Below are 16,297 nucleotides of genomic sequence, written 5' to 3' on the forward strand. Positions count from 1 at the left end.
GAATAACTACAGAACTCGTGTCTAATGGTTCACTCTGGCCCAGGGCCAGGTCGGCTCAGTAACAGGGGGGCCCGGCTCCTGACATGGCACTGCATTTACCGGGGTGAAAAGTGAGGGTTCAGGGGCTGAAGGTCAGGGGGGAGAAAGGGGGACGACGGCGTGATGAGGGACAGTCAAGTCACTTGTCGGCTTGGGCGCTAATTTTGTGAGGGCAGGGGGCCCAAGAGGCTTCAAATCCCCCTTTTCTGATCATGAACATTAGAGGACAAGCAGGTGTTCTGAAGAGGACAGGCTCCAAATAAACAAATTGCCCCTCCAACTACTTTCCCCCTTTTCTCATCTTCATCAGCTCTCCTTTAGCTTTCTGCTCACACCGAACTTATCATTACATCAGACTCAGTGGAGGAGCCTCTCTGTACTAACTCAGTGATGTTACTTTCCACCTCTACATGTTTGCCCTCAGCTCTGTCTGCCCTTCTCTTGTGCAACATCCTCACCCACCCAACAGCCCCCTTCATTCCATGGTGGCATTCTGGGTGCAGCTGCCAGCGCCTAATTGGTCCCTTTGGGCCGGGGGGGAAGAGCTGGCAGCGGCCCGCCTAAATTGCTGATCGCAACCAGGAGGAGCGGGCATCTGCTCGGAGCGGACGCCACTGCTGCTGAACCACTGGCTTGGTCCGCTCACAAACATATACACAGAGGCATATGTACTAATAAAGGTCCTTCAAAGTCACAGAAGCTGAAAGCCTCAGTTCAATAACTTTTGGATTAGACTCACAGCAGTCAAGTCATTTGATTCATGTTGTTAAGGCAAGACTGCACTTACTCTACTGTCATATGGCAGTTTTAGGCTTTGCTTTCTGACTGTAATATCACAGACTACTGAAGTGAAAAAGTAGAGAGAAAACAAACAAATATTACTTCTTCAAACTACTTGATGCCTTCAACACAGGACATTTTGAATTCAAAAAGTAACCAAGATAAAAAAAATCCCAATTCTGTATATTTCAAAGAAGTAGATGTTCTTCTCTGATTTCAAGTCCAGCTAGAAGTTTCTGAACTGCCAATAATTCAACTAACAGTATGTGTCTAATGCAACTAATTGCATCTTGTGTCATGTGTCAGTGTGTCGTGTCATGTCATGTGACACCTGTAGCACATACTAAATGTGCGGCTGTGGCGTAGTGGAGAGCAAGGTAGTTCTCCAATCAGAGGGTCGGTGGTTCGATACCCGGCTTCGGCAGTCGATGTGTCCTTGGGCAAGACACTTAACCCCAAGTTGCTCCCGAAGGCTTGCCATCGGTGTGGACTGGATGATGATGAATGTTAGTTAGAGTCTGATGGTGGCACCTTGCATGGTAGCCTGTCATCAGTGTGTGAATGGGTGAATGATATGTAATATACTACTGATTGTAAGTCGCTTTGGATTTGCTAAATGACTGTAATGTAATGTAATGTAAATGAAAACAACACAGGCAGACCATGCAGGGATGTGCCGATCTTAGGAACAAATGTAAAACAATTGTGAAAGTTTAAGATGCTCAGTGTGACTTGGTGGATGGATCCAATAATGTGGAACTTCTAACTGTGGAACTGAAGCTCCAAGGTTTTAAAAGGATCTAAAGTTAAAAACAATTGGAATTTCCCAGATTTCTTTTTTCTGATCTGGGGGAATTAGTTACAGAATCCCCATCGTGGTGATCATCATACTGCATGCAAAAAAAACTGCATTGTTTTCTCCCCAAACTGCATAGGATTAGTATAAAGTGGGCATTACTCTAAAAAGGGAGAATTGTGGGACTCATAGAACCCATTTTTCCTTCTGATATCTTGTGGTAAGAGATCAAAAGGAGCCCTTTGAAAATATCAATGCCAGGTTAGTTTATTTTGTTTAGCCTTCTTTACGATAAACTAGCATATGACATGGTTGGTACCTGTGGAATCATTGGGTTTTCTACCCTTGAAACGGAGCCTAAAGCCTCTGAAAGACAGTATGTCAGCCAGGCCTGCAGGCAATCAGATTTTTAGGATGTTAACAAAAATTATCTTCATTAAATTAGACAAAATGTAATGTTCTCTTAAAAGGCTGTATAATAATAAGAGTTCTAAAAATCATTTTCACTCCCTTATTTTATTTATTTATTAAGTTTTCTTTTTTTATACTGTTGGATCTGAAGATTTCTCTGGGTTAGTTTTCCCATTTAAATATGCTGTGACTTTCTATCAGACATACTACAGAGGGATTAGGAGATTACTGTGAGGTAAATTATCTTAATTTCTTTTTTTTGCTTTTCATTTTTGTCCTGTCATTTTCACTTTTAATGTTTAAACCAGGATGGGTATATTTAAAGGGTGGGCTATGCGAATACCTTTATGTGTCTGCTCTGTGTTGTAACTGATGGTGGACATGTTTTTGTTGGCCTACTCCCTACTGCTTTTCATTTTCTCTGTTTACATTAGTGTTTATTTCATTAATGGCGGCTATTTTGCAATCGGTCCAAGATTACTGTCAATGAACAAAACAGTCAATGATATCAGTGTGTGTCTCCATAGAGACAGAGTGAAGTATTTAACAGCTAAGCCCCCCAAAGACAGGACACAAATTAACCACACACACACACACACACACACACACACACACACACACACACACACACACACACACACACACACACACACACACACACACACACACACACACACACACACACACACACACACACACACACACACACACACACACACACAGAGAGAGAGAGAGAGAGAGAGGCCCCCCAGACAGGAGACAAATTAACCATTTCCCACAGAGCAATTCACAAGGGAGCAGGGGACAGCAAACGGCAAATGATCAATATTGCTTTCTTCAGGAGCGCCCACACAATATTAGCCCCACACGTAGATACATTTAACACGAATGCATGTGCTAACACATAATCATACACTAGAATTTGTCCAGGTATGTCAATCCTGTGCTTAAACAGAATATTCCAGGCCCCAATGAGGACAGTTACATCCTGGGGTGTTCCAGTGTGTCTGAGGAAGTATTTCTGGTCGTAATGCTCTTGTCCCCGTCAGACAAGTGGCTTTTCTTCCCCCACCTCGCTTCTTTTTTTTTTTTTTTTGTACTCCTCTTTAACTCTGAAGCTACAATGACAGGAGACAAACTAGCTATTTCCCCCAGAGCAACTCACCAGGGACAGCAGAAAATGAACTGCCCCTGATCAATACTGCACTCTCTCTTACAGTCATTCTCCTCCATGGATGCACAGCAAAGTGTGGCCTCCCCAGGAAAAAGGCAATCTGAGGGTTTGAGTCAGAATTTTAGAATGAGTGTTTGCATGCATTAACTTGAAAAGTGTTTATTAGAAAGAAACGTGCATGTGTGAAAGTACTGTTAACCACAAGTGAGAATCCTGGACACTGATGAAGATGCAGGTATCCCATGTTAGACTGTTGTTGTATGTTTGCATTCATTACACACCCTGGGATTTCTACACAGCATATTTGTGTTAGAATATATATATATAGATAATATTTAATACCAACGTTAAATGTTCTGTCCATTTACTACCTTTTGAAATTTGCCAGTTATATATGATGATTCAAGATTCTGTGTTGCATAAGATGTTTTGTCTTTGATTGCTGTGTGTAATTTATATGTATGCTGGCTCTTGTATTTGCCTTTCAACATAACTTAACCTTGTCCGTTTTTTTTAATACTGTTTTTGAAATGTACAAACTGTTCATTTCAAAAACTTATGACAACGTTACAACAGTTCAGTGCGTTGCTGTATGATGTTGGCCCTTAGCTGAGAGTTGATGTTTTATATTTCTTAATGATCAAACTTAAGAATTTTTAAGAACTAGCTGGACAGCTAAAATTAAGGATGCATACCGATACTTTGAATTTGGGTATCGTCTGAAACAGAGCACCAATCCAGTACCAGTGTTTAATCAATAAGCTTTTTGACTCACTGTGTGAAAGTGTGTGTAAGGCAACATCAGGCTTGATTGACATTGTTTTCTTAACTTTGTAAAACAAATTGTAATAAATACATACATACACTGAATTGTTATTTATGATTTAAAAGTATTAATCGGGCACCAGCAACTTGATACATGAAATGTAGTAATTTCGTCAAATTCTTTGACAAAAGCCAACATTGGCTTTGCAGCTATTGCAAGTATGTCCAAAAAGCTATGTGTTGTTAGTTCCCTCAGCTATGCGGTATACCGGCGTGCTGCAGACGGATGACGTAGTAAACACACATGTAATCAGACACAAACATAGAATATTAGTGAATATATCGGCCCCATTGTCACGGATAGCCGATCGATCTTTGGAAATATCTTCACGCATATATGTCAAATGAACAGTAAACAGGAGTTCACCAGTTGCTCAGGGTGCTGAGCCAGCAGTAAACATGTGCAGAGCCCCCTCTGCAGCTCACTGGCAGGAATGCAGCAGTGGGATCCACTGGTGCTAATGCAGGTGTGCGTGCATTTGCAGGTGCATGTTTCAAATGTGTGTGTGTGTGTGTGTGTGTGTGTGTGTGTGTGTGTGTGTGTGTGTGTGTGTGTGTGTGTGTGTGTGTGTGTGTGTGTGTGTGTGTGTGTGTGTGTGCGAGTCTTGAATCTGGCTGTACACCCTGACCCACTAACAGCTGAGTATAAATAGTACCGACCCCCCGGACTCTGGGTTTTCCCTGCCAGGTCTCTGCTGACCCAAGAAGACGTGATGGAATCAAGGCCTTCTCTGAGCTCAGTGCTGCGGCCCGCTGCAGTCCACTGGTTCCCAATGTGGGATCAGAGTCAAACCATTATCACTGCCAGCAGACTCTGACCACTGATACCCACCCACCGGCCAGGTTTTAAATTAGGAGCAGACCAACTAATCATCAGGACATTATCCAATTATCATATTTACTGATATTCTTTTTTTTTTTTTTCTTTTGTTCAGCTACGTAGTGCCGAAACAATTAGTTGATTAAACCAATCAAAAGAAAATGAATCAGCAAAAACTTAAATTATAGATCAACTCCAGTTATTTAGCATTGTGTTTGAACCCAGAACCATCTCTCTGATTCATACAATGTAAATTCAATATCATTGGCTTTTGCACAGTTGGCTGGACAAAGTCAAGTCATTTGAAGAAGTCAACTTTGATTCTGGAAAACTGTCAATGACATTTTTCACAATTTTCTCACATATAATAGCTGAACAATAAGTGGTTTATTATAAAAATGTCTATTAATTGATCACAAGCCCTACAGCCACGAAAACACATTGAAAATCTGTCTTGCTGTGCTTATTTGAAAATATCAGTGTCTGGCTGGTAGTCTAGGTCCAAATAGAGGACTGTGACTCCTGGAACATTCAGTGCCAGTCCATCCGATCAGAATTCTGGGTCAAAGTGTTGAGCCTCAATTACAACACCAAAGATGATGGACAAATCCTCCATCATTATTTTGGACTTTGGCAACAGTTAATAATATCACAACTACAGCTCATATTCCTGCCCTCCATGCCAACCCCGCTGGCATGACGACTGCTGGAAAGTACCACAGCTTCCAGCGCCGGCGTTGCCATACCAAAACGGTCACACCTCCGCTACCACAGATGCCAATGGCGCTAATCTCAACTCACTGACAGTCCCATCGGAGCCACAGTGCTACTGTAAATCACAAGCGCTGTTTCAACTGAGAGTGCCTGAGGAAGTGAGCCACATCCTGCTGCGATCCCCGTACGTGGGACGGATAGACACAGACACACGGATAAACACAAACACACTTCCCCTAACCACACACAAGAGTCGAGGACTCAATTACTCTGCTTCTGTTCAGAGCAAATCTCACTAATTAAATAGGTTAAGCATTAATTATTCAACCAGAGAGAGAGAGAGAGAGAGAGAGAGAGAGAGAGAGAGAGAGAGAGAGAGAGAGAGAGAGAGAGAGAGAGAGAGAGAGAGAGAGAGAGAGAGATGGGGAGGCCCTTGAAGATGGGGAGGCGGAGGAGAGGGTACTGAAGGAGCGTGGGGAGGGTGATGGAGGGGGTTGCAGCGCTCTTCTCCGGCTATAAAACAATCCACACCCAGCGCGGCTAATCAATACAGCCCTGCTGGAATTAGCAGTTATCTTAAAGCCCTTTAACAAGAGCGTGCTGACAGACAAACACAAACAATCATCCATTATTAAATACCAAAACACAACCGCGGGGCCCTGTGGAGGGGGAGGAGGAGGAGGAGGAGGAGGAGGAGGGCAGATGGAGGGACGCATGAACATTGTTGCAGTTGGCAGTTGGTAAAGGCTTTTGTAGATGATCCATTGGTAAGACAAGAAACCAGTGGAAGTCTTTTATGACTGGAGTGGAATGCAGATGCATTCAGTTTATCCACATAATCACTGTATTCTAATTAGGAACTCTAAGTTAACAAACTTAAAATATGGGTAATAACCCCTCATTGCACAGAAAAACTGTGTGTGCAAAATTGTAATCCTTTAACCTTTTATTTAATTTGACTTTTAAAAATCCTGTTTTATCGTTGAAACAAGTTTGGCTGTCCTGAGGAGGTGCTAAACTCCTGTGACTGGCTGATTGGTAAAATGTCTGAGTAGCTAGCCATATGGGAAAAGTAGCCTTCAAAGTGGCCATTGTTAGCAAAGTAACAAATGTCTGAGCACTTGAATATATTAGTGAAACATTGCTATTTCAATAGTGAGATGAGAGTTCCCTATCTTCATTAACCAAATAAAAACCGAAGATGAAACTTGATTAATCATTTAGCCGATCAACAGAAAAGTTATCCGAGACTGTTTTAATAATTGCTCAATGGTTTAGTAATATTTCAAGCAAGATTGTAAACATCCTATTTGTGAGGAATTGCTGCTTTTAAATGTCTTATGTGATAATGAACACAACATATTTAGGTTTTGGATTGTAAGTCTGACAAATATAATTCAATAACCTTTTTTTTTAGGAATTTCTATAGGCATTTTTCACTACTGTCTAACATTTTTAAAGACTAAAGAAATAATCAATTAATTGAAAAAAATAACTGCTTGATTAATAAAAGGAATTGTGAGCTTCAATATTATGGATAAACATTTTATTAAAATGGCTCAAAGCTAAATGAATAAAAACATATTCAGAAGAGTAGCAATATATTAGAACAAACTAAAATGACCACATCTCGGTTGTATGCCCACGCCTACCAGTCAAGTTGCTTTTCAATTTCTTTATCAATAAATCTTCAGGATTTATTGGTGTGGTTGTTGCAACGAAACACAATTCGCAGGTTGCTGGCTTCAAACTAAGTTGTAAAAAACTGGAATGACCTTTTAAAGAGAGAGGGAGAAAAGAGAGCGGCTGACAGGACCAATCTATCATTCAGTTTACACCTGTCCATCATGTCTGCTGAAGAACCTGCTCCACATTTGCTCCAATCACCGACAACATTATTCCTAATGGTTAAATCTGGGGGACACCTGTAGGGAGGTCATGGTGGGCTTAAGAAGCTTACCCTCTGTCTGCAAGTAGGGAGGTCAGGGACGTAAGGGAAAGTCTGGGAATTGAGCTCAGTGGTTTGCATGCCAATCGTGGCTGCAGTTATATACCCCGGGGAGTGGGGGGGTGTGTGTGGGGGGGGGGCTGAGAGAGTGGACAAAACTTAAGTTTCCCCATGGGAGGGACAAAGACGCAAGGGACAGAAAGGAAAGGGGAAAAGGAGGTACTTAGATGGGAGGAAAATGAGTAGTAGGGGCCGGTGTGGCGGGGCGGGGGGGATAGTAGAGGGTCACTGAATAACTCAACAAGACCAGAATAGACTCGGGGGTTCGGGTGTCCAGGCGGGTATGACTGAAATGGAAAGTTGGAATGGCTGAAAAAAAACAAAAAAAAAGGCCAAGAAGATTTAGGGTCAGGTTTCTCCTCAGCCTGGGGCCGGAGCCTGGACCTGAAGCCTGGCGCTGGGAAGTGGATGGAGAGCCAGGTGGAGCGGGCAGGAGGGGGGGGGCATGAAAGAGTGAAAGCGGGACCGAAAGATGGAGATAGACAGAAAGACAGAAATAAATAGAAAAAGATAAGAGCTTGCTGTCATAAAAACCTGAGTACTGAGCTAGAAGGGATGATCCGTTCACATGAGCATACAAAATCCACTAGCATTACAGAAATATGGGTCTTGGCCCCTACTTGGCTCCACCAGCATACTGAGACTTGCAGCCAAGACATTAATTAGGGGAATACAGGGGAAGTAGAGAAGGTGAGTGATGGTGCCGGAGAGCAATCAGAGAATGTGACTGCAGATGGAAGACCAGAAAGAGGAAAAGTGTACAGAGAAAAGTGTAGCTTGAACAGCTTGTGCACGGTGGGTGTACATTTAGGTGTGTGTGTGTGTGTGTGTGTGTGTGTGTGTGTGTGTGTGTGTGTGTGTGTGTGTGTGTGTGTGTGTGTGTGTGTGTGTGTGTGTGTGTAGCCAGTGTAACCTCTTCAGTGCTCACAACAACATACATAGATCTAATGCTGGACATCCCTGACCCCTTTCAAGAGCTCATCCAAAGTAGGACCACACCAGAGGCAGTTTTGGCAGAGAAAGCACGGGTGATGCATTTAGATAACATTTAATCATCATACGAGAGGTCCACACTCTTAACCATAATTTATAGCTATTAATATTTACTATAATTAGAGCTTACTTAAAGCATTTTGCATTCTGCTTGTAGAGAACGGCTCGAATTTTCAATGTTGATGAATATTTAACCCAGACTAGAAAACTGTCTCCATATTTCTGGGTTTTTTTTTCAGCTGACCAATCAGATGGATCCAGAACTGTCAAGAGAAGATATAAGAAAGCGTATCAGGCAGAAAAAATAAAAATAAAATAAATAAAACAAATCGCAGAAAATGCCCACTTCAAACCAGCGAGAAAAGCAAGAAAACAAAGTTATTCACAAAACTCTCATGTGAAACAACCAAAACGGTCTAAAATGTGTGTTCACATAGGAACCCACTGCTCCAAGTAAGAGAAAATATAATAGTTCATTAAGTTTTTTCACTACTTTTAAAATGCCATGAAACTATAAGTGTCCCATTAGACAGCTAGATTGAACGCACCCATCAAAAAGACATGTTTGACGACTGTTTTTAGATTAATCCACAGGTCAACTCTGGCTCTGTAAAGCTGATATGGATGTCCCAAAGTCAACCCCTTAAATAAGATAGCATTACGCGATTAAACAAGAATTTATAAACCTCTTAGAAATCCTCAACAAGACCCTGAAGTCATAAACATCCCCTCATGTCAACAGCATTGGCCAGTGTCCAGATAATCCTGCCCTGGTCATAATGAGCAACCACGTCCCCCCCCCCCCCAATCAGTTATACAATCCCTGCTCCATGTGTCCATGTCCATGTGCGCGTGTGACATAATTAACATGCCAAGCGCTCCTCCGGCTCTTTGCTCGTCTTCCCACATAAACGGCAAACACCCCATGATTATTATGGTAACACGTCAGTGTGTGCAGACATATGGGGGAGAGCTGGGGGAGATAGGGTTACTGTCATAGGGTCGGGAGTACAGCAGGGTGAAGGGCTGGGCAGCCATACCAGCCTGCTCTCCAGCTGACAAAAGGTGAAGATTTATGGAGTAGCTCTTTATGGCCTCTTACTTTCCCCTCCCCATTACCAGAACACACACGCTTTACGCAACACAACCCAGGCCAAAACCATACAGGACTGATACACAATAATGAATAAAATGTGTTTCATTTGAATCTGTGACTGTGTATTGGAGACTGTAATGACTTTTGAATGAATAACAAATCAAACTTCATGAGGAATCATACATTGTCTGTTTAAATACTGGAAAGTTTGATTATCCTCAGAATCCATTTCCCTATATCTAAAAGGTGGTGACAACCCGACCCCAGCCAAGCCTTTTACCAATAAATGACACTAGCGTCGCCTGTCATGTGTTCTCAAATAATTAGTAACGCTCCGCCTGCGTCCTGTTAGGTTTCTGATTTATTCGGACAGCCTGGCACATGGGCCACTCCTTTGGATACCAAGAAAACATTTACCTCCTTAACTGGGAAGGAGTCACAGTCATCTCAGGCTAAAGTTTATGGACTCAAGAGTATTGATGACACATTTCAACACATGCCGCTAACCCCCCCCTGCCCTCATAGATGCATAGGATAAAAACACCATCTCACGCTGGCAAATGGCACTCTGAGCTAATCTTGGCGCTCGATCAAAACAACACGGATAGGCGTTTGCAACATGAGACTTATTTATTAAGGCAAATATGTGAAACTTTTTTTTACTTTAACAGAAGTTTTCTAGTCATTTGACAGAGGTTTAGTGTGTTATCTAGTCTTAGCGTGTCCACTGGCGAGATCTGAAATGAGTCCAGTCTTTAATTATGGCCAGTTGACAGTTTGATGAGTGTGTGTGGAGGCAGGAGGGGTCTTACAACACAGATGGGTGGAAGTTACTCATGTGGACTTACTGTATGTACAGGGGTCCGATCACTGGCCTTCTCTGGGTCCTCAGAGGTTAATCAAAATGCCAAATGTTACTGTGCACCGTGGCGAAGAGCTATACTGAGCCTGTCCTGCACAAGACACCGTCTAACATGAGGAACTGAATCATTCACGCAACCGAATAGCCATACTGTTTTTAGCAGGCACTGAGATATATGCATGCAACGGTTGGAGCCACTTTTTCTGTCCTAAATGCTGAAACGTACAGAGAAAACAATCAAAATCCTTTTCTACCTCTCCTACTCTGTGTGCAGTGGAGACAGCAGTTTGTGCCTAAATCATTATGGTAATGGTCTAATTCTGGATGCGGGATTCGATGAATGTGTGTGGGCAGAGCGCGCGTGTGTGTGTGTGTGTGTCAGACAAATGGTGACAGATATATAAAGAGAGAGGGAAGAGAGAGAACGCCACAGACAGAGACACAGACAGAAGGAGAGGACAGGGTCCACCTGTTTGACACAGAGAGCCTGAGAAAGTGAAGAGGAATGAGCAGAATGCCTGTGTGTGTGTGGATGTGTGCGTGTGTGTGTGCGTGCCCATTAGGTTAAAGTCCACACGGTGCAAATGTGTGTGTGTGTTATCCAACTGATAATACTATAAGAGCACTGGAGAATGGCATTCAGAGAACGGTATGCAGAAAAGCAGCTGATGGGAGAATCATACACGTCACATACATCTCTCTCTCTCTCACACGCACACACACACACACACGGCCAATAAAATCACCATACACACATATTAGCTATAGAGTGACGCTTCCAGTATGCACATAGCAACACCAGCTGTGCTCTGTAATGTCCAAACAAACAGTGAGTAAATGTCCAAAGGTCTATAAGATGCTTCTCTGTGTGTGTGTGTGTGTGTGTGTGTGTGTGTGTGTGTGTGTGTGTGTGTGTGTGTGTGTGTGTGTGTGTGTGTGTGTGTGTGTGTGTGTGTGTGTGTGTGTCAGTGAGAGGAGAGAGCTTGGTGTGAAGGAAAAGTGGGAGAAACTGGAGCAAGTGTGAACCAGGGAGTGATGCAAAGAAACAAACAAAAATAAACAAGCGTGTGTCGTGCCAAGCTGAAGCCAAAAAAGGACCGACTGGGCTTTAGAGTGCAGTCCAAAGACAAGCTAGCTGGCAGTGATAGCATTTGTGATTCATTTTGTTTTTCATTTAAACTGAAATACGCATCATATTAAAAAAGTAACATGGCTATTTTCGTACCTCCTGGACATCAACATGGAGATACAAGGTGTAGCCACAAAGCAATGTTGTAATCAAGACTGAGAGAAGACCGACTCAAGACAAAAAGGAGCACAGAGACGACTCACAATATAAAAATGCAAGGCTGTGAAGTTGTGTGTTAGATGTACACAAACTGGTCCGCATAGACAGCAGTGCGAAAATAGTCCCCCACTCCGTGCAGCTGCAGCAGGTAAAAGTAATGTTTATTTAAATTAACTCTGTTATGTTTACATCTAGAAGTCCTTCAAGGAAAAGGTCGGGGTAAACCATCACTTCTCTACGTGTTTAATAATGCACGACTCTTAACCGTAGCTACATTTAAGTTAGCGGCGCATGTCCTAAATGGTCAGATGGTTATCTATTACAGAACATATTCAGAACATGGATAGTAAACTTTCTGCTGTAATCGACTGACCATCAACAGTCCTATGAGATTGCTGGCATATTTTTTTCATGAACAAAAGCAGCTTCACACATCAATTAGCGTGTCAGCCTTGAAGGAGCGGATGTATACAATTGCTGTTTTTTCTGAAGCGTTTAGGTGCGTCAATGCTGTGAAATAGAGCAGTGGTTTATCCTGATGAGTGCATGCGCAACAACTAGCACAGTGACATCGAAAAGCATGGATGCATGTGTTCTGAAATGCTGTCGACGTCAATGCCGTTTTCGTTTAGAGAACCTGCAATCAGCGAATTAAGTAAAATGGAAATTTCATCTGTGTTTGCATGTGTCGTACACATAGTAGTGTCTGTGTACATGCATGTCACTGGAGAAAGTGGAAAATGTCAGAGAGCAGGACCCCGATGCAGAGCAGCACATGTGATTTATGGGTGAAATAAATGGGATCACTGTAGGCACGGTAACAGGATCCCTGAAGGAGGATTAGTCTGTGGTGGTAATGGGCTCCATGGTATTGGGTTGGGTTGGGGGGGGGGGTTCAGCATGTTGGTAAGCTGCCACTGTAAGAGAGCCACTACAACACACAAACATCTGACCCGTGTGTGTGTGTGTTTTATGACTTACACAAACAGGGTACGAGCTGAGCAGTAAAACTAGAGTAGCCAATGGATCCATCTACTTCGAAATACTAACTCAAGAGTAATGAGAAAGAATTTAGTTAGACTGAAAACAGAATACCATTACAGACATGTAATGGTCTGACTTGGCGACGGCTTGTTGCCGAAGGTACCCGAGATCCTGTTTTAAAGCTACAGTCGGTCACTTTATCGTACATAACTTTGTGTCATTTGCGTCAAACTGTCACTATATCCCAACAGCAGTATGCGATACTGGCTCCTCTGCCTCCCCCTAGAGCTCCTGATGGCATTTGCAAGATTCCATCGCGCCCAAAAACAACCAATCAGAGACAAGGAGTCTCTCTCTCTCTCTCTCAGCTGCTAAATTGTAAAATGATAAAGTTTGTGATCCGGCCACCACACCAAAAACAGTCGAGCCATAAACCGCCCACCAGCCGCAGCAAATCCTCTACATTTACAGCTAAAAACGGTACACTGCAATATGTATCTGAAAACATTTGAGGCAAAAAAAACAGGCGACACAGTAAAATAATCTGGATTCATATTTGATCAGCGGTGCCTAGTGTGGCAGTATGATCCAAATTAACGAGCTTCACAAGCAGTGATTGACAGCTGCGTTAGATGATCCTCGGCTCTGATTGGTTGTTTCCTGTGGGCGCGGTGGAATATTGCTTGATTGATTACTAGGGGAGGCCGAGGAACCTGATTTTGATACAGTGACAGTTTGAGAAATTTTTTATTACAGTTAACAACTGTAGCTTTAAAGAGTGAGTTTTAAGATGCATGGGACATGAAACCAGAGGCAGGATTTTACATCTTCAATATAACCTCATTTCACACTCAAACAGTTAATTACACTATTCATGTTCCCTCTACCAGGAATGTGCACCTAGGCTTATTTGATTAATTCAAATCTATTTTTTGATTGGTTTTGTGTCTTAACTGTCGGTTGTGTGAACGCTTGTATAACTTGCCCTGTTGGAGTAAGCGGTCAGGCTACTGGTTAGTGGTGCTGTTTGAGTTTTATTTCAAATAATATGGAAAGTCAGTTTCAAATTCAGGTGTCTTTTGAAAATAGATGCCTTCAGGTTCTACTAATCCTTGCAGAAATAGTTAGATGGTTATACATGAGCAAATAACTGTGCAACAACACCCCATCTAGTAAAAAATAAATAATCGTACAATTTTTCTTTTTTTTGCTACATTGGCTCTTTACATTTCTTGTGTGATTTTTATATTCAGATGAACTCGCATGACATTTCAGTTCAGACCCTAGGACAAGATTATACAGAAAAATGGCTGCAGTCTGCAAAGTGATTCGTGGTACTGGGCTTAAAAAGTCACACGGCACATTAGCAGAACGGAGAAGACAGCCACGGAGAAAAAAAAAAAAAAAAAAGACTGAGTGAGACTGGATGAGATGGTGAGGGAGGAAAAGAAACCGGGAGCGAGATAGAGACCTAAAACGCTCCAGAAGCCCGTCACATGGGGCCTGAAGCCGCACGGCTCAGCACTCTTCCTCGCCGTGTTCCGTCCGCTCCTGACATTTATCTGCTTTATTAGATTATCTGGGCTACATGGCTGTCTCCGGGCACACACGCCAGCACACACAAGCACAGATGTATGCATTCACACACACCTCTAGATTCATTACAGCCCTAACTGCTTACTTAGGTTTATGCCCTCTTTAAATTAAAACAGCAGATAACCGAGCACCTCAGTAAACTCCCGCCCCCGAACCTGGAGAGGGGAGGCTGAAACCGGCCGTTGAGGAGGAAATTAAGAAACATTGTTTGTGAGCGTATTATCATGCATGTGTGAGTGGTCATAAGGTTGGTTTTTTAACGGGCTCATCTATAGGGACTCTGCTTCCCATCATTAGTAATTCAATTTGCTCTTTATTAGCAGCTCTTATCGGAGGCACAGACGGCTACGAGCAGCTTTCCTCACTCCATCTTCCTCCGCACTCACCCCTGCTCCACCTTTCCTGTGTCTCTGATTCTGAATCCCCGTCTTTAATGAGAGGTGCTTGTGTTCCCGCTGCGGGCCATTCAGGGTCCCAAAAAGATAAAGTACATGGAGAAAAATGATGAAGGGTCGAAGGGGGAAGGTGGAGAGGATGTAGGTGGTGTGAGGAAGGACACAAAAAGTTAAAAAAGGACCAGAAAAAGAGGCAAACTGATGGACGCAGAGCCATTGGGACGAATAAAGCCTAATGTTAATAGTGATGGCTTTTCTAATGTCTTCTGACTTCATTGAGTATGGGAGATTACACCAAGATGGGCATGAGGCGTGTAGGGTACACGCAGAATGACCGGAGGGTTGGAGGGGCAAGAGGAGGGAGGGAGGGTGGAGGGAGGGGGGGGGGGGGCTGTAAAAAAAAACAATGATTGCTTTCCATCAGGTTAGGCCTATATTCTACAGTTCGTTAAAACAATCCAATTTGCAAAAGGATAATTATGCATTAGCTCCTTTTTATCTACTGGAGGGAGAGCGGTGCCAGGGCTTGATAGCAGCGGTGCTGCCCGCCTCCACCTCTGCAAATTACGCGCTATCGGCACTTGTTCGCCATCACGGCTGAATTGGGCAATCAATTAACCTCCCCCCTCCTCCTCTTAGAGCGTGCCTGTAAGCCTCTACTGACAGCCAGCTACACAAAGCCCCGAGAACAGCTACACGGATGTGGGCTCCTGCCCTCTACTGGAGAGAGCTGTAACAGCAGCTGTCAGAGCCACTTTCTCCCAATCCCACAACAACAAACCAGTTATGTAGTGTGTTCACACTGGGAAATGAAAAGAATAGAGTACACCAAGGGGAAGAAAATCTGTATGTAGGAAAAAAAACCTTGATATTTCAGTGTGGATCATTGCTTTGCTTTCTCTTTGATAATTATAATTGCCAGTGTCATGTCAAAATCTCAGGTTGATTGAATTATCAGCATGTGTACTTCATCATTTCCTAATTGCACAAAATGATAAAAAAAAATACAGTGATTTCTTTGGAACTAACAAAAACTTTTGTATTACGACAATAAGCAGTAGTACAAACTATATTCTAACTATATAGTCGTAGAGGTGGTAGTGCGAGAACACTGGGGCACAGGTTGCGCAGAACTGACACCAGCAGTCAAGGGTGACACGATGCCAAAGTAGAAAGAAAATGTAATCTAAAAAAAGGAAATTAACTGTAACACAAAAAAACAAGTGAGAATCCACAGACAAATCTCTTAAAGTGAGGCATGGTGGTCATTTGGCAATAGCAGATATAAGAGGCTGACAGAGAGATTTGCAGAGTAGAAACTTAACATATGTATTAAAAAAAAAAATAAAATAAAAAAAAAAAAAGAAGCGGTGCCCTCTGAGGGTTAGGGTTTGGGCTTCTGTGTGTGAGGATGCCAAGGTTGATCAGTGAGTCTGTGTTTTATTGGGTTGTAAGAGCTTAATGCAAAATTACATTTTTCTAAATGACAGAACAGAGCACATAACATAACCTCTTT

General features: G+C 42.7%; 1 protein-coding gene across 2 annotated transcripts in view; it reads right to left on the minus strand.

Moving 5' to 3' along the window:
- Window positions 1-16,297, minus strand: part of zc3h3 (zinc finger CCCH-type containing 3) — a 64,711-nt gene that overhangs the window by 44,981 nt on the left and 3,433 nt on the right. The window lies entirely within an intron of this gene.

Source organism: Anoplopoma fimbria, chromosome 8 (assembly GCF_027596085.1).
Source record: "Anoplopoma fimbria isolate UVic2021 breed Golden Eagle Sablefish chromosome 8, Afim_UVic_2022, whole genome shotgun sequence".
In the NCBI taxonomy this organism is placed as follows: domain Eukaryota; kingdom Metazoa; phylum Chordata; class Actinopteri; order Perciformes; family Anoplopomatidae; genus Anoplopoma; species Anoplopoma fimbria.